Source organism: Sinocyclocheilus rhinocerous, unplaced genomic scaffold (assembly GCF_001515625.1).
Source record: "Sinocyclocheilus rhinocerous isolate Xijiao unplaced genomic scaffold, SAMN03320098_v1.1 scaffold561, whole genome shotgun sequence".
NCBI lineage: Eukaryota > Metazoa > Chordata > Actinopteri > Cypriniformes > Cyprinidae > Sinocyclocheilus > Sinocyclocheilus rhinocerous.
The window spans coordinates 1,702,014-1,724,542 of record NW_015641041.1 but is presented as its reverse complement, the minus strand read 5'-3'; the positions used below and the strand labels follow the sequence as shown (position 1 = coordinate 1,724,542).

General features: G+C 37.4%; 1 long non-coding RNA gene across 1 annotated transcript; it reads left to right on the top strand.

The window, feature by feature from the left end:
* The first annotated feature begins 7,739 nt into the window (after window positions 1-7,739).
* Window positions 7,740-16,036, top strand: LOC107754392 (uncharacterized). Its single transcript, XR_001641580.1, has 5 exons — window positions 7,740-7,869; window positions 14,060-14,088; window positions 14,467-14,521; window positions 14,623-14,730; window positions 15,943-16,036. It is a non-coding gene; the product is annotated as an uncharacterized LOC107754392 (long non-coding RNA).
* Window positions 16,037-22,529: the final 6,493 nt, after the last annotated feature.

Genomic DNA, 22,529 nt, shown 5'->3' with positions numbered 1-22,529 from the left:
GGAAAACCTGAGGGGTGGAGAACAGGGTCGGGAAGACAGATAGAAGGGGGGAGTGAGACAAAAGAGGACAGGAGCTCTTTTCAAGATATATATATAAACAAACGGCCACTTTAAATCATAGGTTATTAGTGATATATATAAATTAATACAATCATAGGCCTGTTAGACATATAATGGCTAGTAAATTTTCTCAATTGATTGAAAAGTTATTTCTGAACCCTGTTTATTTCTATAGCTGGAGACTTGTAGAGGTTCAAACGCTGGTTCTCCACAGACGGACTGAATGAAGGTGTGGATCTCCGCCAGCTCTGCTTCTCAGTTGATTTATGCTGGTCTCTATCAAAACATGAGTGCTGAGAGCTTTTGGGCTTGTCTTTGCGAGCACCTGCAGGCTGCTTTCTGCCTCTTTAAGTCTTTGAGCAGTTAAATGTTTAAGAATTTTAGTCATGAAAACATCAAAGCTGGTAATGAAGGGCTTCTCGCTCTCCAAACAGCCATCAATCGCACGGTAATCATAATCCTGCAAGTGTGCTGAGCGGCAGAGATTAACACACTGCCTTACATTCTTTACAGCTGACTTCACCTCAGACTTTACCTTACAAAACAAAATCACATCTCCGTGGCTCTCTCTCAGTGTCCTGATCTCAGTCTGAGAGGTCATAAGGTCACAATTACACCCCCAAAAAATTGTTGTACTTGTTAGAGTATCAAATAATTAGCTTAGCAACATGCCAGTGGTTAACGTTTCAGATCACTCAGTACCAACAATATCAAAGATAGTATCATATATCACTGTACCATGGTACAACCACATAACCTTTTTCAAAAGGTTTTAGCTAATCTAATCTATCCATTTTTCTGCATTGATTTTCTTTTTCCTGCATCCATCCTTCTGTGATCACGTTGACTTTTAGTGTCCTATTAAATGCTTTTAGTGGGACACTGATGTGTGTTTAAGGATTGGCAAAGGAGTTAAATAAACTCCTCACCAGAAATGTTTCAGATGCTGCCATTGGAAAGCAGGTTCTGGCATCCTGGATGAGCTCACATGAGCAAAGGGCCGATTCACATCATAAATAGCAGGCAGAACCTCCTGCAGACATTTGACCAAATAGAACTTAATTTAATATGTGGAGAGTGCCATTTTTTAAGCTTGTAGGTGGCAAGTGTGAATGTGTTTAGTGAATTGAATTCACTGTACATCCTCAGAAATAAAAATATTAATGTTCCATGTCAGGTAAAAAAAAAATGTCTTCTTGAATGTGTGTCCTGAGACTATATTATGATGCTTTTTCTGCAAAGCATTCACTGTAACCACTGTCTTGCTGCAACAACTGCAAGAACATCATCTGCTGACCTTTAAACACAGCTATTGCAACTGTGGTTCTCGTACAGGTTGCCTCTGTCCCATTTACTTGGTACATGTTTACATGAATACAGGGTGTGGTTTAAAGGAAACATGTAGCCTAAGTGTTGCAAGGTACAGTAGTTATGCCCCTCTTTTTTGATTTTTCTGATATTCTTATTTTAATATCACCGTTTTCTCACAACAACTTGTACTTACATTACAGATATAATATAATGTCACACTATTCTGTATTCAAGATTGGAGGCAAACAAAATCTTTGCAGAAATGGGGTTTATAAGATTGTGTCTGGGAAAGGCTGTTGTTTTTATTATGATAAAAATGATAATGATGATGCATAGGTTTCTATTATGATTCCTTTTTCCTAATAGATATAAAAAAATAAATAAATTGAATAGGTCACAAAAAGGAAGGAAATATTATGAAGAAATATAGTAAATAGTTCCTTTTTTTGTGAATTATGTCTTTGAAACTAAACTTCCAATATCATCATAGTTTTATAATAGCTGTTAGGTAACAAGTGAACACAATAAAACAGTGCTTTACCCTTTACGTTTTATTCAGGTTTTATCTCTACACCTTATTTCAGTGAAAAATAATATTTCAGCTTCTTTGCCATCCACAAAGAAGAAAACAGAAAGTATACCCGGTACGGTAACGCCCACTGAAAAGCCCCGGAGTGATGAGACTGTGTGTAGTCTACAGTACTCCATATGTGGGATACACTCTAAAAAATGCTGGGTTAAATACAACCCAGTGCTGGGTAAAATATGGGCAAACCCAGCAATTGGGTTGTTTTGACCCAGCAGTTGGGTTAAATGTTTAACCCAACCTTCTGGGTAGTAACCCAACCACTGGGTCAAAACAACCCAATTGCTGGGGTTGTCCATATTTTACCCAGCACTGGGTTGTATTTAACCCAGCATTTTTTAGAGTGTAGACTCATCAGAACTTCACTCAGAGGACGACTCTTCACAAAAGGTTTGTTTGTGAATATGTTTTCACCAACCATTTTTTCCAGTTATATCCATTTTCAGATCAAAATTGTCAGATAAAAATATAAAGTAACTATAAATTACACTAAAAAATGCTGGGTTAAAAAGGTACAAACCCAGCTATTGGGTTGTTTTGACCCAGCGGTTGGGTTGTTTTGAGTCAAAAGGTGAGAAAGGTTGTAATAAAAAGCTTTTTCTTTTTTTCTGTCACTGCTAGAGGTTATAAATAGGACCTGAAGATTGTCACATGATGTAACGCAGATCTCCTTAATTTGCAAAAAATAACTTTTTTTTAGATAACAATGGACTTTACTGTCATTAAGTTGGCTATAGCTCACACCAGTGATGAATTCGTACATGTATTGAAATCTTCAGGTGATGATTTCAACATCTCAATGCTTTAGAGAGGAGACCTTATTCTGGTAAACAGTTTTTCCATGCTGGAATTTACTGTGGAGGAAATTAAGTCATTCAGTTTACATCTACAGGTAGAGATCTTTCGCTTGATTTATTATATACACCTGCTCATTCTTATGACTTTCCAATAATAGTAAAGTTGGGAATCGTGTTGATCAAAATGTGCTACAAATGAAAACTTTCATACATTTTCTTTGTCTACTCTAGCTCTGCTCATTCTGTTCGTTCTCTTAGTCAATTTCACGAGGTGCTTTCTGATCTTTTTTAAACATTACTTTTAAACATACACTATTTAATGATTTTCCTTTACTGTCTTTATCAACTTTTTTACTGTCTGTAAAAACATTTATTTTAATTAACAATTTATAATAAGTCTTTAGACCTAAGTAATTTAGACTTAATGGTTTAAAAGATCCTTAGTCAAATCTGTCCAAACCTTTGACGTGTACTGTGCTGTATATAAAACAATTCAGAACACTTCCCATTCATGCATGGAAGTTTTTACACTAAAATACACACACACACACACACACACACACACACACACATACTCTTTGTGGTGTTTTGCTTTCCAAAAAAGCCACACCCCTATCTATTGCATGGCAACTGGGTTCTTGTTGGTGTTTTTAATCCCTGTAAATTGCTGCAATTCAGCGAATGAATATCTTATGCAAATATCTTTAGTTATTTTTGTTCATATTTTCTAAATAAACATATGACTGAAAAAGTGGGATAAATAGCAATTAAACAGTATATAAATATATAATTAAACAGCATATAAATAGTAATTAAAATAGTCATTTAAAATAAAAATGTAGGTCCTAAATATATTTGGCACTATATGCACTGTATTTAAAAGCTTTGCACAGAATAACCATTTATATGTTACTTTGTGTTTTTCAGCCCCTCCAGCCCAAACCCAAATATCACCATCAAGTTCTAGCTGCTCAAGTTCAAACTGCCCAAGTTGTCTATTATTGTCATATCAACACGGGCTTGTGGACAAAATAAGTATGAAAAAATTCATCTCAGGCCAGCTCTTCCACGTTTATCGGTTGAAGAATGGCCCCCCTGAAGATGTCTCTCAGAAAATTTCTGAGGCAATGGATGACAATCAAAACTATCATCTCTTAACAAATAACTGTTTGCATTTTGCACTTAAGAGTTCTGGGGGTAGGCAAATACATTTTTGTTACTTTCATAAGCGAGTATGTCCTTGATCTCGGAAAAAGTATTAAATGCAGTTGTTTCTTCTGTGCAGTTTTCACCAGGGCCCATGCCAGAAAGGTATGCTGCAATATTTCTTCATTTAACATTTAATGTTTTACTTTAGCTTATCTTATTTCTTATTATTTCTATAGTCAAAATTCTAATAATAATATATAATATATTTATAAAATATATATAAAACAATTGATTTATGATCTCTTTTGCAGCCCGCCAAAGGATACAGGTGACAACATTTTCCGTCATTTCTGTGTTGGATAAAATGTATTTAAACTCATTTTAACTTTATTATTGTGTTACAGAATTTTCTGATTGATTTGTTTTTCTCCCGGAATTTAGATGTGGAAATCAGTATGGAAGAACTCTACTCTTTTTGGTGAATTACCAGGAAAGAAAATGAAATGAAAATACTTTTATTTTGATTGTTTTGATCTCAAAAGATTTTAGAATGCGAAAAGTAATTATATAGAGCTTATGCTTGATTAAATTGAATTTAATTGAATAAAAATATTTAAATATAAGAGATTTAAGAGTGACCGTTTGTTTTGAAAACGTTCAAACATTTCATCCTAATAAGTATGCATATGGACCAGCATATATTTCAGTGTTGCCCAGGTGCTGTTGAGTTAAATGTCTGTTTTAGATTTTGATGTAATTGAATTAGATTTGATGTCATGGGAACACAAATGTAAATGAACCTACAACCTAACCATTGTTAGTGCCATTCTACAGGAAAACGGTAAAATATTCTCAGACAAGCTCATCTAGGACATCTTATGACAAAGACAGAACTGCTTATCACTCCAGCCAGTCCAATAATCAACAGTGTGACTTTGCAACTCAAGATTGTGCTGTATTTTTGAGTGAAATTGAATACTGAACAAGAAAAAAATACAGGGCGGGGCTTGATTTTGCTTGATTTGAGCTCACAGCAGACTGTGTTGTCTTGTTCAAAGCTGAGCCAACTCATTATATTTTGATTCCAGATTATGAGATCAATTTTTTAAAAATAAATAATGTGCATTGTTCACAATAACAAACATACATTAAGAACGTGAGTAGGATCAATTTAGTTTTTATCTTATGTTTTAACCAGTGATCATGGTGGTGATATATTTCACTTCAAAGGTGTTTTATTTTTGGCTTCACCTGTCTTTTTTATTACATATTAATTTGAGATGAAAAAAAAAATCTAACAATTAGTCTATAGTTAGATTAGTTTGACTTATAATTGAATAAATAGTGAAGAAAGATGAAAAATAAGTCAAGGTGTTGTTCTCTTTCTCACTATCTGGATGGAGAACATCAGCTTGTGGCAACACCCTCTGAAAACCAAGATGATGATGATGTTATATACAGTGCTTTACAGATTGTGAGTATTAAACACTAAATATTTCCTTTACCTTTTTTCATCTGCATGATGTTACAGGTCTCTGGTAGGTGAGATTTTCTCTAAAATAATACAAGAGTATTAAAAAAAGACTCAATAAAATAAAAATCAGCACCTTTATAAGGCATCCTTATGAGGAACAACGTGTTTGTCTTCATAACAGGCACCCACAAAGAGTTTAAAAGAAAAGAAAGTGATCCTTCTGATTCTGATATTGAAAGATTAAAAACATATTCTAAGAACTGAAGGACGTAAAAATGTTGTATAATAACTGCTTAATGTTGAAAAAAATAATGTTGGCTTTACACTTGCAAATGTTTTAGTGTCTCAAATCAAATCAATTATAAGCAGATATACAATGTGGTTCAAAAGATCACTAGTGCAATGCATAACGTTTCTTTTTCAATATCCTATAAAGCTTTCTGATATGTAATCATGTCTTCTCGATTGGACTTCCAAATTTTCATGCATTTTTACACAGTACCGAATTAAAAAATTATGATCAATTATACAGTTATAGCAACAGGTTAGCAGGTCACATTTTGGGCTTTATGGCACAAACGCTCATTCTGAGTGAGTCCAGCAGGAAGGAAATTTAAGCCTTTAATGGGTTTTAAATGGGTCTAATGGAGATTAATTGGTTGTGTGTGTGATGAGGTGTACCTTTAGACTACTCTTGATGAAATGTTCTGGTACAGAGTCAAACACCTTGACTGTAATTCTGCCCTGTCAAGCAGTGGTAAGTAATGAGAAGCTTGAAAATAATTTTAAAACCTGACTGGATGAGCCATGTTAAGAGCCACTGTACAAATACAAAATAGGGGAAACACACACACACACACATTTCAATTCAAAAGCACATTTATTTTTGCTGTACACTAAATGTCTTTGACGGGAGGGGCACCAAAATCTGCTGAACTAATGAAACTGATTTGTGTTTCTCTGAGTCATTCTTGTTAACAGCGCAGATGTTAGATGCTCCTACTGTCCAATCCATCATGCAATCACTCACCACCACCAGACCTTCTCATAGAACACATTCATTCACACGCAAGTCCACCCACACACAGACCCTCATTTGGTTTCACTTTTTTGATTGCAACCAGGAATGAGTGGCACGTCCACAGACACACCCGGCGAGACGCTTCAAGCCGCAGCTCGCAGGTCCTTTTATCTCAAGTGTGTGTGTGTGTGTGTGTGTGTGTTTTATATCTCCTCTCCTCTTCACCGCATCAGTGGTATTCATTGCATCCAGACACGGTCGGATTGGATCCTACCCAACCCGATGCCCCAGGAAGAGCAAAGAAAGACCAAATAGCAGCAGATTCCTGGAGTTCACATTGGTGCATCTCTGCCAGGAGATACTTTATCACTTCATAGAGATCTGACTAAAGTTTTGCTTTGTAGTGAGTCCTCTTTGCTTTCAGGTTCACGTACAGTATGTTGGCCCCAAAGGGAAAGTGTTTCATTTCCAGGTTTGCATTATTCCCGAATGTTTCCAGGGGGCAGAATCAGAGAAAATGGCTGCAGAATTCCGCAAATGTGCCAAATGGGACGTCCACATCAGAGATTTTAACCCTTCGGGCGGTGCGGTTCAGAAAAGCATGGATTTCCATACTCTGCGAGACCGCCTGGTTATTTCCGCAGTTCTCCTCATGGGAATTGTGTGGAGAATTTTTATTCTTTTGTTTTGGCTGGAATTTCAAAGCACAAACATGTGGTAGTCATTCCAGCACGGGCTCGGAAGTTCACTGTCCTAATAACGGGCAGTTAAGACAAACAAACCCCTAGAGTAATGAAAGAAACCAGCCGTCCACTTAAACTGGGGCCAAGATTCATTTCCCAGTCAGGACGGAGAATTAGTGGAGCTGACAGCCATCAGTGGTGAGTCTGAACAGGAATATGAAAGATAAATTTGAAGGAAAAACAATACGAGTATAAAAGTATATTTCCTTTGAAGAAGAAAAACGTGGCAAAATGCCCCCAAAATAAAAGTATCTAACATTGCTTACATTGTTGTCACTTGACTTAAAAACTCGACTTGTTTTATTCTGTGAGTGCTATACTAAGCTATACTGTTAACAGTTAATCAACATTTTAAAAATATTTTTGTGAAAAAAAGTCTGAAAGATGAGTTTCCAAACCATTAGCGTTCAAACTAAATAATGACGTTTCCACAGCGACCCCCTCGTTTTCCATTACTTTTCCAATACTTATTTTTTATTGGCAATATTTATTATAATTAAAAAATATTTTGTCAGTCAAGTGAAAATTTTTTAAGCCCCTGTCATCTTGCTCTATAGCTTCCTTTGTTGGTAAAGGTATTGCGCATGCGCATTGTTACTCAAGCACAGCGTTTCACCACCTGCCCCGTTTGAACAGACAGTGCCACGGCAAAAGAAATATTTTACCGAGTTTTGAGCCTACGGTCTTGAATGTGATCGGATAAAGAGACAGTTTACCGCAAAACAAAGGTAAGAAATCATGTGTATCTGTGCAAATAGGCCTAGTAGCCGTCTTGCCGATATTAGAAACATTCAACGCGATTACTGTAGTGTAGTCCGAAGTATGAATAAATGACTCTTATGAGCCGATTCTTTTAGTGAATCAAAACATACCGCACAATCAGATTAGCTCGATTTATGAACAAATGACTCGTATCATGAGCCGATTCTTGTCAATGACACAATTTACATCGCGACTAGTCTAATCCGATTCACGAATAAATGACTGTTATGAACAGGTTATTTTTAGTGATTTAAAATATACCGTACAACTAGTTTAGTCCGATTCGTGAACAAATGACTCGTATGAGCCGGTTCTTGTCAATGACTCAAAAACACACTGCGTGACTAGTGTAATTGGATTCAAGAACAAAATTCTTTTTAGTTTATCAAAAACCCACGCAACCCGTCCGATTCACGAACTAATGACTGGTATGAGCCGGTTTTTGACAATGAATTAAAAACACCTCACAACTAGCTAGATCTTTTATGGAATGATTCAAAAAGAGTCACAAGCTATATAAGTTTTCATGACTAAACAATTTCAGTGTATTACTACGAGTAGAAGTAGAACTCAAAGAACTAGGCCTAATGTCCTTTTTATTTATATAAAATGAATAATAATTCACATTACAAATCCACTGTTTCAAAGGGCTGTGAGTCAACAATTCGGATCATTACGAAGGACCAGATGATTTGAGTAGTGTGCGCAGTATGCCATTTTGAACATACCCCAATCCATCATAATGCATATATGTGAGAGAATAATATTTACACAGAACATAAGGATTTTTCTTAACAAGAATGCTTTTGTGAGAGGATATAGAGACATCAGTCCAGCTACAGGAGGCCAAAGACAATGAGTGAACTGATATGCTTACATGCAAAAACGGATTGCTCTGGGATGTTTTGAAGCCTGTCATTAACAGCTGTATGCCATGATCATGCTTCCAGATGGAGACATTTGGCATCAGATCAGCTCTAAAGAGAGAAAGACAGACAAAAACACACTCTCAAGATCCACACACTTACATACATACGAAAATCGCTTAGTTACGACAAGGTTGTCCAAACCCTAAAGTTATTCTCTCTCAGCAGTGGTCTCCAACTCCGCCATTAAAATTCCTCGAGCCGCTTCGGAGCAGTTCCTCTTCCACAGTGACCACGAGTAGCCCCACTTTCTCTAGCTGTGACGTCAAGGGAAGTGGGACAGAGGATTTCTGGGTAAAGGGAGAGGTGCCTGAACCACCGTGGTATTTACACGCTCACACGTCCAGCTCTTGTCTCGCACACACATGAGAAGATGTCCACAAAACACAGCCCTGTGTGTGTTTCAGTTGGAAGAACTGAGTTTGGATTTTGAAGTCGGAGTTCTGGTCCGAGTCTCTGGTTCATGATTCTTTTTGGAGTGTCTCTAAACACAAAGTTTAACATGTTCTTGCAGTCTCATGTGCTCTTGGGAGACGCTGCAGGGACACACCACAGAGTTTCTGAATTACTCTAGCCCTCTGTCTTTGTTTTGACATTAAGGAAATAGTTCATCCAAAAAATGAAAGTTATGAAATCATTTACTCACACTCATGTTGTTCCAAAGTTGTGTGTCTTTGTTTTGTTTGTGGAGCACAAAAGGAGTTTTGAAGAATATTTACAGTTCTTTTCCATAAGACTGTCAACTCCAAAAAGTATAGTCCATATATACTATATACTCAAAATATTTATTGTGGATACTTCTATTCAGTAAGGACGGATTAAAATGATCAAAAGTGACTGTAAAGACATTTATAAAATTACAAAAGATTTCTATTTCAAATAATTGCTGCTTTTTTAAATTTTCTAATAATCAAAAAATCCTGAAAATATAAACGTATCACAGTTCCCACAAAAATATTAAACTAAACTAAACATTGATAATAATAAGAGATTTCTTGAGAAGCAAATCCGCAAATCAGAATGATTTCTGAAGGATCATGTGACACTGAAGACTGAAGTAATGGCTGCTGAAAATTCAGCTTTGCATCACAGAAAAAAATTTCATTTTAAAATATATTCAAATAGAAAGCAGTTATTTTAAACTGTAAAAATATTTCACAATATTACAGTTTTTACTGTATTTTTGATCAAATAAATACCAATAAGACACCAATAAGACTCTTTTTTTATTTATTTCAAAAACATAAAAAAATCTTACAGACCCCAAACTTTTGAATGGTATGCATTATATATATATAAATATATGTGAATTTTAAGTTATTATTCACTGAAAATCATGCCTGTATCCCTTATTCTCTCTTCCATATATTCAAATTTATGCATGGACATGAGTTGCAGATGTTTTGAAATGATATCAAATGCTATTGGTTCTCTTGGTCTAGATGCAAATGAGATTTGATTTATGGTGGATAAGGACTTACGTTTCACTATTTTCATAATTTCAAGGTAGTGTAAAGCTTCAGACCTTCTCAGAATTGAAAGATATGGCGTAGGTTTATGGTACTTTTTTTTAGCTTGACAACACCTGGTTGCTATATTTCATTGTATAGACAAAAGTAGTCTCGACGGTCCTTCCCCAGAACCCTAAAACACACAAGATACGGGGCGATGGTGATGGATTTCCACAACATAAAGAGATGGAAATTTTGGCAGTCTTGAGCAATCAGTTAAAGTCTCTTCTTATCTGTGCTTCACCGTCCAGACTGCGAATGTCAGTCAGCCACTTTAAAGTCAAATCAATGCCTGGAGCCAAGTTAGTGAACTACAGCCTCAACCACAGTGTTTCAAACACACTAATGGACGCTCATTCATTTGTCTGATGCCAAATCGTCAAGTACATCCTTTGGTACAGTCTGTTTCTCCATTGTTAATTTTGCTTTAACGTTTGGCACATTCTTGGCAAGACTCATTCTCAAAGATAAATGTTTCATACACTATGGCTGCATCCCAATTTGCATACTTCTGCTATGGGCTACGATATATTTTGCTAGTTTGCATGATGTAGCAACTAAAAAAAATGAAAAGGGGAAAAATAAAAATTAAAAAGGGAACTGACACAAAGTTATATTTATATATAATTATAATGGTCACACTTTATTTTAAGGTCCAATTATCGGCATTAACAAACCATTAACTACGACTTTTGCCTCAATAAACTCCTAATTTGCTGCATATTAATAGTAAGGTAGTTAAGTTTAGGTATTGGGTAGGATTAGGGATTTAGAATATGGTCATGCAGAATATGTGCTTTATAAACTGCCAGTATGTTAATAATAGGCATGCTAATAAGCAACTAGTTAATAGTGAGAACTGGTCCCTGTACTTAAGTGTTACCATTATTATAATATTTTATATATTAATAAATTTACTGTATAATATGTACATATGTATGTATATATCAAATGTAATATTTCGCATGTTTTCTGTCTGCTTCTTGACACCACATACAGGACTGTAGTTTGTATACAAATTTTTTTAAAATATATATTAATGTATATGACAAATGGCTGCAATATAACAAAGAGTGAAAAATTTAAGGGGGTCTGAATACTTTCCGTACCCACTATATACATATACACAAACACACACATTTTCCATCTGCTTTTTGTCATCACAGGACTTTATTCAGTTTGAAGCTTCATTGAGTTTTTCTCATAAATACATTGTCCTCATCCATATGCATGCAGTTTTTCCCCGTGTCGACTATGAATTCTCCTCCTTCGATTGACTGGGGATTTCTTTTTAAAAAGCCTCTGGAGGGAGGGTTCGCCGGTTTCCCGAATTTGAAACATTTGAAGTATCCGAGGTTCTTGGACTGAATGTGGTCTGGTTTAAAGGAATCGCCGGTTGGCTCATGCCTTTCAGTTTCTAATGACTCACAGATGGGCTCTGCTGGACCCCATTGGGCCACTCAAACTGGGACACCCTACGACCCATTAGCTTCTCGATCTCATTGTGTAATTTACTCAGACTGGTGAACAAAGCCTATTATGTCCTCTAATACAGAACATTGTATTGGATGGCTATAATCTCAAACTAATTTTGGTTATGTTTGAAACGTAATACCAGCCGCCGCCTTACTATTTTTTATCTAAAATAATAGTATGTGAAACAATACGTATTACAGTGATAAACATTTGAATACAAGTTTCTCATATGATCTCATTTTAATTCTGTGAGTTGCATCCAGTTTCAAATTTTTTATTAATTGTAGACATGTCTTAATCTGTCAGATCACATATTTTTCTTTAAGATTAGATGTAAAATCACAGCTGATATTGTGGTTTATACATTTATTTTTTTTATTACTGTTTGAATGAAATACAAAACAATGTCGTTCATATATCATACTGTAAATCAAAGGTGAAGTCAAGTGCATTGCATTGCACTTTGAGATACAGTATCCAGCAAAATATGCATGTACTACTTCTGCATATAACAATATGGAAGAAATAGTAATAATAAAATGTGTGTAGAATGTTGTATTCCACAATGCAATGCACTTAGCTTGACCTTTTGTTTCTTGTGTCATGGATGAACCAGAAGTAGTATCACTTGTGCTTTTTAATGTCTCATTATCTGATTAGATGGTGAAATGCTAACACTTTTTTTTTTACACAAAATCAATTTATAAATGAAAAATAGCCAGAAATGACTCTGAATAAAATGTGTTACATGAAGTCAAACAGTAGGGTCATGTGACGACAGTGTTACCATTTGAAACCGTATCAATTTTGAGATAATTCCTACTCTTTCACTTACTATTTTTTAAAGATAGTTGTATTCAGTATTCATTAAGTAGTTGGTTAGTATTCAATTCAAAACAATGCATTGTTTTTAGAGATTCAAGCTCTAGCTAGTTAGTCCAGTTAGCCCCTGCTGGTAGATGCTGAAATTACACAATGTTTCTCCATTGACAGATCCAACTAATAAAGTCCTTCAGGCTTATTCGAACTACATTGTACTGTGTATGTGTGATGGAGCAGGGTTGAAGCAAAACTCTGCAGGGCTCCGGCCTTCCACGAATTGAGTTTGACACCCCTGCCCTATCTTTCGTAATTTGGAGACGCTAAAAGTTTTCGGCTGCAATGCAATTAATGTAAACACAACAGCGTTCAACGGCTTCTTGCGACTTGACAAGCGACTGTAGTCGAGAGACATATTGGTTGTCAGAAGACACTTTATCATCATAAAGTACGTGAAACAGCAGACATTATTCGTGGTGTGTAGCGGTTTAAATGGCAAACATGTTTTAAAGCTACCATTAGCATCATTAATGGATGGTCATAAATAGTTTTTGTAATGTCACGCTAAGATCAAACAATCCCTGAGCGGGTATAAAACAAATTGGTGCTGTTGATTCAAAATAACAATCTGAAATCACTAGAGCTTTTATTGCTTGTAAATCTGTGATTGTGACGTGAACTGACTGCACTTACAGACGGCTCCTGTTTCACTAATGAGATGAGACTCCATCTCTATTATGGACTAAAAGTTATTTTTGACTGTGTGTGGAATTGAATATTAGCTTTAAAAAAAAGTAGTTTATTGCTCATATGTTTCTATTTTATAGCTCGCAAGACTTCAGTCGTGATTTATTTACAGTATCAATTTTATCTCAAATGTTTCTCCTTAAATTCCTTAGAATAATTGAAAACTTTTAAATGAGAGAATGTTCCTATATAGTAAAATTACTATGAAATGAATGTGGATAGCAGCTCAGATCATTTGGTTGAACTTGTCTTTTGGTTGTGATTGTGATTGCAGACTTGCAATTTTGAACCTATTATTTAATTCATTTTTGGATAAAAAAATCTGAGAAGCGGAATACTTCAATTGGCTGTCCTTATAATCTCATTGGTGTCTAGGAGTTAATTGAGATATTCCATTTGTGATTCCATTCTTTACAATGGGTGCCATGTAGGCCTAGTTTTAAAAAATAATATGCAAAAGACTATTTACAGTATGCAATGATGGATATTTCAAATTGTAGAATGCTACATTGTCAAATGACCTCATTATTTTAGGGATATTTAATACATAAAAATGACAAAATGTCATATATGTCATATGGTACTTTTTTGAGTTTGGCAGTATAATTCACCAATTTTGATGTGTAGAAAAGAGCAGCTAGGACATTCTGTGTAACATCTTTTTATGTGTTTTACAGAAAAAAAATGAGGTTGGACAGACATGCAGGTGAGTACATAATGAGAAAATTGTTGTATTTGGGTGATCTGCTCCTTTAATTCAACATATGTCTTTTATTTTTAATCTTGGACATTTTTAATCTTAAAAAATTGTTTGAAAAAAAAGTATTTTTTATAATGTATATTATATTTTCTTTCTTTTTTATTGAGAATTTGTTGTTGTTTTTTTTGCACCATGATTTTAGTTTATATTCTCTAAATCCATTTTAGATTTACATCTGCCTCTTCATTTTAATTTACTGCTTATTTTACTACTACTTTTCTACTTGTGCAATATCATAATTTTTTTGTGTTGTTACTGTAACTGTATTACTTAATTTTTTTATAGCAATAAAACATTAAATTAAATAAAATGCCTTTCTGGCAGATCGATCAAACAATGGGTCTTCAAGGACGTCTTGATGTGTTGATCCAGGTGTACTGTAAGTGATTTGCATGCCGTTTTAAAATGCTTTAATGCATCACATGTTCTGTTGAATCATCACCAGGTGTGTTTTACTCTAGTTTGCGTGTTTCTCTGCAGGTGTTGCGGTGGAATTCACATCTCCGTCTTCACTCTCATTTATGAGACCCCCATAAATCCAAGCGTGTTTATCATTTCCATCCAATCAGGAGACACATTTATGAACAGGTAAGAACAGGGCAGAAACTCCTCACAGGTGTACAGTCAGAAAGAGGGCAAAGGGTCGAGGGAGGAAACGCAGAATCAGGACCACATGTAGACGCAGTCATCACGGCGGATCAAAGCCCGCCAAACTCACAGTCAAGATCAAAAGGGGCCGGGTTACGCTCGCGTGAGCCCTACAGGGGTTGAGGTGGACTGGACCGCATTAGACATCTGAGCCGAGAGGCTCCATAACTAACAAGAAAGCAAAATAGAGGAACGGGGCGATTCAGTTAGACAGTGGTACCACCAAAAGACTTTAGTTAGACTAAAGGAATAGTTCACCCATGAATGGAAAATGTTCATCATTTACACACCCCTATGTTGTTCCAATCCTGTACGACTGAATTAAAAACACAAGGAAATGTTCCAGCAGAATATATGAGCTGTACTGTGCCATACAACTAAAATGCATGGTGATTTATACTACAAAGCTCCAAAAAAAGCACCATAAAAGTAGTCCAAACATCTCATAGACTATACTCAAAGTCATCTGAAGCCATATGATGGTTTTACAAGAGGAACTGACCAATAATTAAGTTGCTATTCACTGATAATCTTTCACTTTGCTGTAGCCCTCAGATATCATATGCATTGGTCTTTAGGGTCATTGCTTTTAAACCTGGTGCAGCGTGCTGAAAGGCACCATTTATAATTGAACATACTGTAAGTGCAAATGAGTTGTTGAGGATTTGTATTAACTAAAGCTTACATTTTAGCCTGTTCCTCTTACAAAACAATCATATGGAGTAATTTTGTGTTATGTGCATGGTCTTTTTTTTGGAGCTTGGAAGTATAAATCACCTTCAGAAAGAGCAAAGTGCAAGGCATCTTATTCCTAATGAATATATTTGTCTTATTTTCCAGATTAACTTTTTATGCTCTAAAAAAAGGAAAAAGATCTGCCAGTGCAGTAAGACAAACTATACTTGCATATACTTGCATCAAATCTTGCTTCTCAAGTACATCTATCTTGTTGGACTGAAAACAAGGCAAAAAAACCCGACTAAAAGTCAATGACTAGTCTTGTTTTTCTTGCATTTTTGGTTGGACTATTACTTTAATTGAATGCAAATAAACACGAGGCTGTGAGGGATGGAAGTACAGTTCATTCAATTTGTTGTAAAAAGTTTTTCACCCTGAACATTTGTGGAAATAAATCTTTTCAATGTCTTTCAGGTACCAAACAGTTTCCTCACAGACTTTGCTTCAGAATTAAATATGGCACCCTCTAACTAACATCTATTAAACTGCTGCACTATGTGCATGAGTGAACAACAGTAGAAGCGTGATTTCTGTGATTTTATTACGACTTCACACCTCACAAACCACAGATTCACACGCAGGAATGTGCTCAGGTGGGCTGGAATTCAAGAATCAACACTTCACGTTCTAGAAATAACATCCGTGAACAAAAGAAAACCAAACCACAGTAACCCGAGAGGCCTGTTATTGGAGACGCAAAACTTCAACAAGTCAAAACCATCAAGTACAACAACAAGAACACCCTTTAAATATTTATTATCTTGAGTTCTCTTGTTTAGATGGAGGCCTAATTAAATTTAAAAGGTCTATTTTCCCATCACAAAATGAAGTAGACAGCTGTAATTACCACACTGTTTCTCTGTACACACCTCGTAAATGTTGTTTCGCACTGCTGGTTCTTTTTGTTTGTATTATTTGTGGTTGGTCTTTTATAAAGTGATGATTAGATTGTTTGGAATACTCAAGCATGAGCTTAACGATATATGGATGACTTTTCACGTTGGATGTTTTAAATGAATTAAAACTTGCACGTTTGCCATAAATCAGTTGAATACCCGTGGAAGGTTTAAACAGAACAGGCAGTGTGCTGTAGTCTAGGACAAAACGAGACTTTGTGTAGCCTTTTTTTGCAAAGAAAGTGCCAGAGCTGTAATGCAGTCCAGACGCTCTCTTTTTATTTCTTCTCCTCCCTCTGTCCTGCGTCGTTACTGACCAGCTTCAAACTTCTCCATTTCTAACAACAATAAATGGCTGCCACTCAGACGGTCCTGATCTTCCATTCCAGCCCACCCAAAATCTCAGACCTGGCTGTGAACTTGACCCTGACAGCGCGGCAGAGTCTTCCCCAGACCCATGCTGAGATTGAGGTGCTGTTGTTTGACGTGGTTGTGTAAGTGAGATATTTAGACCTCGCTCTCTAGAGAGAATGAGGTACAGATGGGTGACAGAAATGAGGTGAAGTGTGTTTATTCATACGTGCATGTGTTAGTGGGAACATTTTTGCCATTTTGTCACATGCACTGCTGGAAAATTCAACTAGAAACTACTTCTTGTGATACATTGTGGTTTATATGGTTTCTAGCTGCTCATTTATAGCATTAGTTAGTCCAAACTGGTCTTGATGATTGATCAGCTTGACTACCAGCTGGTTGACCTGGTAGACCACCTTGGACCAGCAACAAACCAGATTAAGAAAAAAACATTTTCAAGGTCTATCAACCATTTTGACCTTTGTAACAGATATAATTTCAGGCAGATATGTTCTATGCCGGTGATATATGGTCATTAGCTAATCCAGATTTGTCAAGAGAGGGATCATCGGTAGGACTCCACCTAGTAGACCATCTTAGTCAAGTTGGTTAGAACTTATAGACCACCTTGGACTAGCAACAAACCAGTTACTATGTTCTAAAAACCAGTTTGACCACTGTTTAGACTGTTTTTTCCCACCTAGTTTCAATTATAAGGCAAAGATCCAAGCTGGTCTAGATGATTGATCAACTGGTCTCAAAGCTGAGGGATTTGGTTTCACCCTGCAGATTATCTTAGATAAACAGACTTGGTGGACTATCTTGGACTACTTACCAACCAGCTTGACCAGCTAAAACTGGTATGGCCTGGTTTGCTCATTTCTAAGGCAAAGATCTGCTGGAAAACCATGTGATGTTTGAAGGACAGTGTGTTTAGCTGTTGTCTCCACTAAATGATGGAGAAGAAAAAAATGTTCAACCAAAACAAACTGACGTGTCGGACAAAGAAATTGTAAAACACGTTTCAGAGACAAGTTTGTTCTTACGCTTGTCAAACTGTACCTGTTCTCCAAAGAACAGTAGAAGAACTTTGTGTCTGGAATGCAGGGAAGCATTTCTCTCCCTCTTTCCTCTCCCAGGGACGGAGTTTGATCTAAAATTAGGTTTATTTAAGGGTTTGAGATCTTGGCCAAAAGTGCTCTGACATTAATTCGAAACAGCTCAGCCCAGGTGGGGGGGGGGGTGAAGAGGGGCCCGCGGTCTGTAAATAAAAGCCAGTCCATTTTTATCATCTTGGCCTTTTGGAGAGTCTTAGATTGACATTCCTCCCTGCTTGAGCCTGATGCTCCTGCCTGACATCATTAAAGAGGAATGCACTCTCTACGTTCTCTGTTTCAGTCCCTCCATTTCATGTTTTAATTCCCCTCTTTCCCGAATGCCAATCTAGCTGTGCTTTCATCATGTGAGCAAGGAAGTTCAGACATGAGGTGAGTATGAACACCCCCATTCATCGGGACCGAAGCCTGGCACACACTCAGGAAGCTCAGGCTGTTTTTTGGATCTGTGGTACCTGCAGACGCTGTAACTGTCAAGATTTTCACTGACCTACTTTCTGCCAGTGGTGAATATGAGTTATTAGAGGCGCCCGGGGGGCTGAATTTTTCCCTGGACGTATGCAGGGCTCGCCTTTCCCCTCTCGTGCTCAGCACCGCCTTTGTCTCTGCAGAGAATTATATAAATCAGCTAACGGCTGTGAGGGAAGAATGAAGCTCTGTAGAGTTTCGGAGGGGGTGTGGAGCAGAGCTGCTGAATCCAGTGGTTTCAGTGTCTGTGGATTAATATCTTCCTGCTGATAGGGGAGCCATGCTTTATTTGAACGTTCAGATCCTTCTCAAGTCCACTACAAATAGATGAGTTCTTCAAGAGCACATTTAGGGATGGTGTTGGACACAGATAAAGCATTGTGCTGGACAAACAAGGACTTTAAGGGGTAGTTCATCCTAAAACTAACGTTCTGTCATCATTTATTCACCTTATGTCATTCCAAATCCATTTGACTTTCTTTCTTCCACAGAACACAAAAAACAGACATTAGGTAGAATGTTCACACTGCTCTTTTCCAAATAATGAAAGTGAATGGGACCAATTTTTTAAGACGACTTTTTTTGTCATATAACTTCAGTCTAGACATGCTTAGACCTGAACCTACATAGTGTATGGTGAGTCATTTACATGAAGTAAATATTGACCCACTCACTAGTTAACTACTTTTCTGGGTGACTAGTAAACTTGAACTTGTACACAAAGTACCAGATAAGCTCAGTAATGACGACTCGGTTCCACATACGGAACTCGTAGTATAAAAGTAGATGAGCCCTTCTGATCTCCTGCAGTTCTTCCCAATAAAACACATCAGAATTGCATAACCTTTTCACACTGGTGTGTAGCTCCTCGCTTATTGTCTTTCCAGTGCATGATACATCATGGGAACAGCCTCTAGAGATTGTAAGATCTGCAAAACAGACTCGTCCACATGTACGTGCAATGACATAAACTCGGCCTGTGCAGCATTTAGTGAGGGAGGACAGACATTCACAAAAAGGTGTTTGTCCTCATGGGGGATTAGGATGCTTTTATTGTATTTTACAAAGGAGGCTTAAAGAGAGCAACCGGACATGCCCAGGCATGCAGTGAGTGTTCATTACATGTTTTCAGCATGTAAACCTCTATTACTTAAGAGGGGTCGCATACATTCTTACAGAGTGATTCACATGTTCTGGGACATTACAACACAAGAGCATTAGCAGCCTCTTAAAACATCTTAAGGTGAACCCACATGTAGACCTGCAGCTGTGGATGGAGGATGTTCGTTTTGGAACAGGTGTGGATGCACAAGACACCAGAGGGCATGTTCCCATAGTGACCAATGAGTAGTCAAAATAATGATAGGAAATGAGATGTGTGATCACTGGCAGAATAGAACACCAAATCACGTAACTCTTTACACATGCACGCACACTTGTTGATGATTTCTTGGCAGTACATTAACTGCTACTTGTGTTTGCTTCATCTTATTCTCAGAAGTACACACTCAACCATTCAAAACAAAAATACAGCAAAACAGAAGTGTTAAGTAGTCTTTTTGCAGACACCTTTATCCAAATCATCTTATTCTATATTATATTCAACTCAGAAAGTCTGAGTTTTCAACTTCCCATTTGGAAAAGTACAACCATTGGAAAGTAGATTTCCAACTTTGAAACCTGGAACGCCAATTCCGCAGGTGTATGTCATTGACTTGGAAATCTGGAACTCCTTCAATTCCGCAGATCTATGACATCACATGCACATGGCAGCCTCCATTAAAATGTACCCTGCTAAAGTTCATACTTGCATGATATCTGTTCAACAAATGTTTGCAGAGAATTGTGTGTAAAACAAAGTAAGTTTCTAGCATTGCATATTGTTATTTATCCTCCACAAGTTGGAGTTCTTTCTTGGCTCAAAGGTAGAGGTAGCACTGTTTTTTTTTTTTTTGGTCTTCCTGGCACCTGGCAATGGAACAGAGATATCAAGTAGGAATATCCTGTATCTGACATTGAATGCATTATTAGAGCAGCAGTTCCCCTGGAGCAGTCTGGGGTTAAGTGTCTTTTTCAAGGCACAACTGTGTTCAAACCAGCAACTTTGAGCCTTAGCTGCTAAACCACTCCATGAGTGTCACCTGAAAGCATTGTTTACATTAACTCTGCATTTTCAAAGTGATTTTCCTGTTTTGTAAGATTTGGAGTGACTGAATCAACCCTCTGACTTCAAATCAAACTTTACCCAAGGTGCATCATAAAAATCTCACAGACATCTGCGTCTGATGGAACGCAAAACCACCCAACAATCACACCACAGTTATACGGGAGCCAATCTCCTGAGGGCATTTGGGTTTGTCTGCCCCGTTTCCAGTACAGCAGTGTCAGATGCATGTTGAAAGCAGTGGCATGCGGTTTCTGTGCTGTCCCAGTCGTAGCTTTGAAATACCAGCCCCACCGCAGGCTATTTTAGGGCCAGCCACAATCATGCTCGCTCGCTGCCCAGATACTGTCGTTCTCCTGGGGCCCGTGTCTCAGCGCTGGTCCTCTTTGTATCCCCGAAATTGCAAAGTGGTGAGCCAATGGCATCATGAGTGTCCATCAGCGGGCTTTGGCACAGTGCAGACTCTAGAGGGTCCACGTGTTGAAGGATCCGGAGGTCGAGGCATATCCTCATGGAGGTTCTCCAGGTGAAGAAAGGACTAATTCTTTCTATTCTGAAAGTCTTAAATACTACTTTAGACAGTTCTCTGGAATACCTACCCTCTCATTCAGCTTAACTAGTCATTTATGACTTGCAGTACACTTATTACAGGCACAGCCCTCCTGGAATGACCTGGGGTCAAGTGTCTTGCCCAGGATGACTTATGGATTGTCCCTTGTGAACTCAAACCAACAACTAGATTTTTGTAGAACTTTATTCATAGTTTGTTTCTACTCACCTAGTTCATAGCAATAATCCAGTAAGGTAAATCTTATGGACTAAACGATCCAATTCTTTGGTGTACCTTGTCTCCTGTCAATGTAAGCTGTTGTTATGTGATCCATTTAAACACATATTGCTCTTCCTCCCTCTTTCTGCTGGTCGCACTGGTCCATCGAGACGAGCGCCATTGTGGCACCTCTGATCTTACATAAGCTTCCAATCTCTTCATGCATCAGCTCTGAACAAAAGGCAGATCCTCTCCATGTTTTCAATTTTCCACCCTCATCCTTTGATTGGCTGCAAGTCAAGCTTGAGGAGAGCAGACAAGTAGGAAAACTGTTTATGAGGGTCGAAAACAGAGATACTGGATTCTGGTAAATATGGCATTTACACACACATTCACAGGTGTCTTTAGAGCGTCATTGCTTTGAGATTTCACTTTGTCTTGATATATCCAAAAAGTAGCCAATGTCAGTCAAAGAGATGGAGAAAAGGCATTGTGAGGGAGAGAGGGAAGGAGAGAGAGTGAGAGACAGTAATCAATACAGGACTTAAAATAGAATAATTAGAGAAGCTATGTGTACTGACTGTTCCTCTGCCCGTGCTGACCATAAGTACCGTTTTCTGTTTGTTACTTTCTTTGTCTACTTTTATGTTTGGAAGATGTTGAGGCTAAATGAGGGAAATCTTCCTTTTCAGAGTAGGAAATTATACACAATATTGAACTCATTAGGGTTTTGTGGGTTGTTGCCAGGGTGTTGTTATCAACAAGGTATTTGCAATGGTATAATGAGTGGTTGCTAAGTTCACTAAGCAGTCACTAGGTATTTCTGGGTAGATGCTAGGGTTGTTTTGAGTTGTTCATAGGATATTGCTAGGATGTTCTGGGTGGTTGCTAGGGTGCTCCTAATTATTGCTAAGGTGTTCTGGGTGGTTGCTAGAGTGTTCCTGGGCCGCTTCTATGGCATTTTGGGTGGTTTCTAGTAGGGGTGCAACGGTTCTCGGTAAAAAATCGAACCGTACCGTTCTCCACACACGGTTTGGCATGCACTAGGACCGCGGTTCAACTTAAATCTGACAATGCATCTGTAATATGGTTTGTTTCTGTTGATGGATACAAATTCTGGCTTCCCAATATATTACAACAAAAGCGATGAGAGAGAAAAAAAAACAATACGTGGACAAACCAGTCACTCTTTGTTCAATGCGAGTGCTGTATGCTGGAATAACTGTCATTTATGC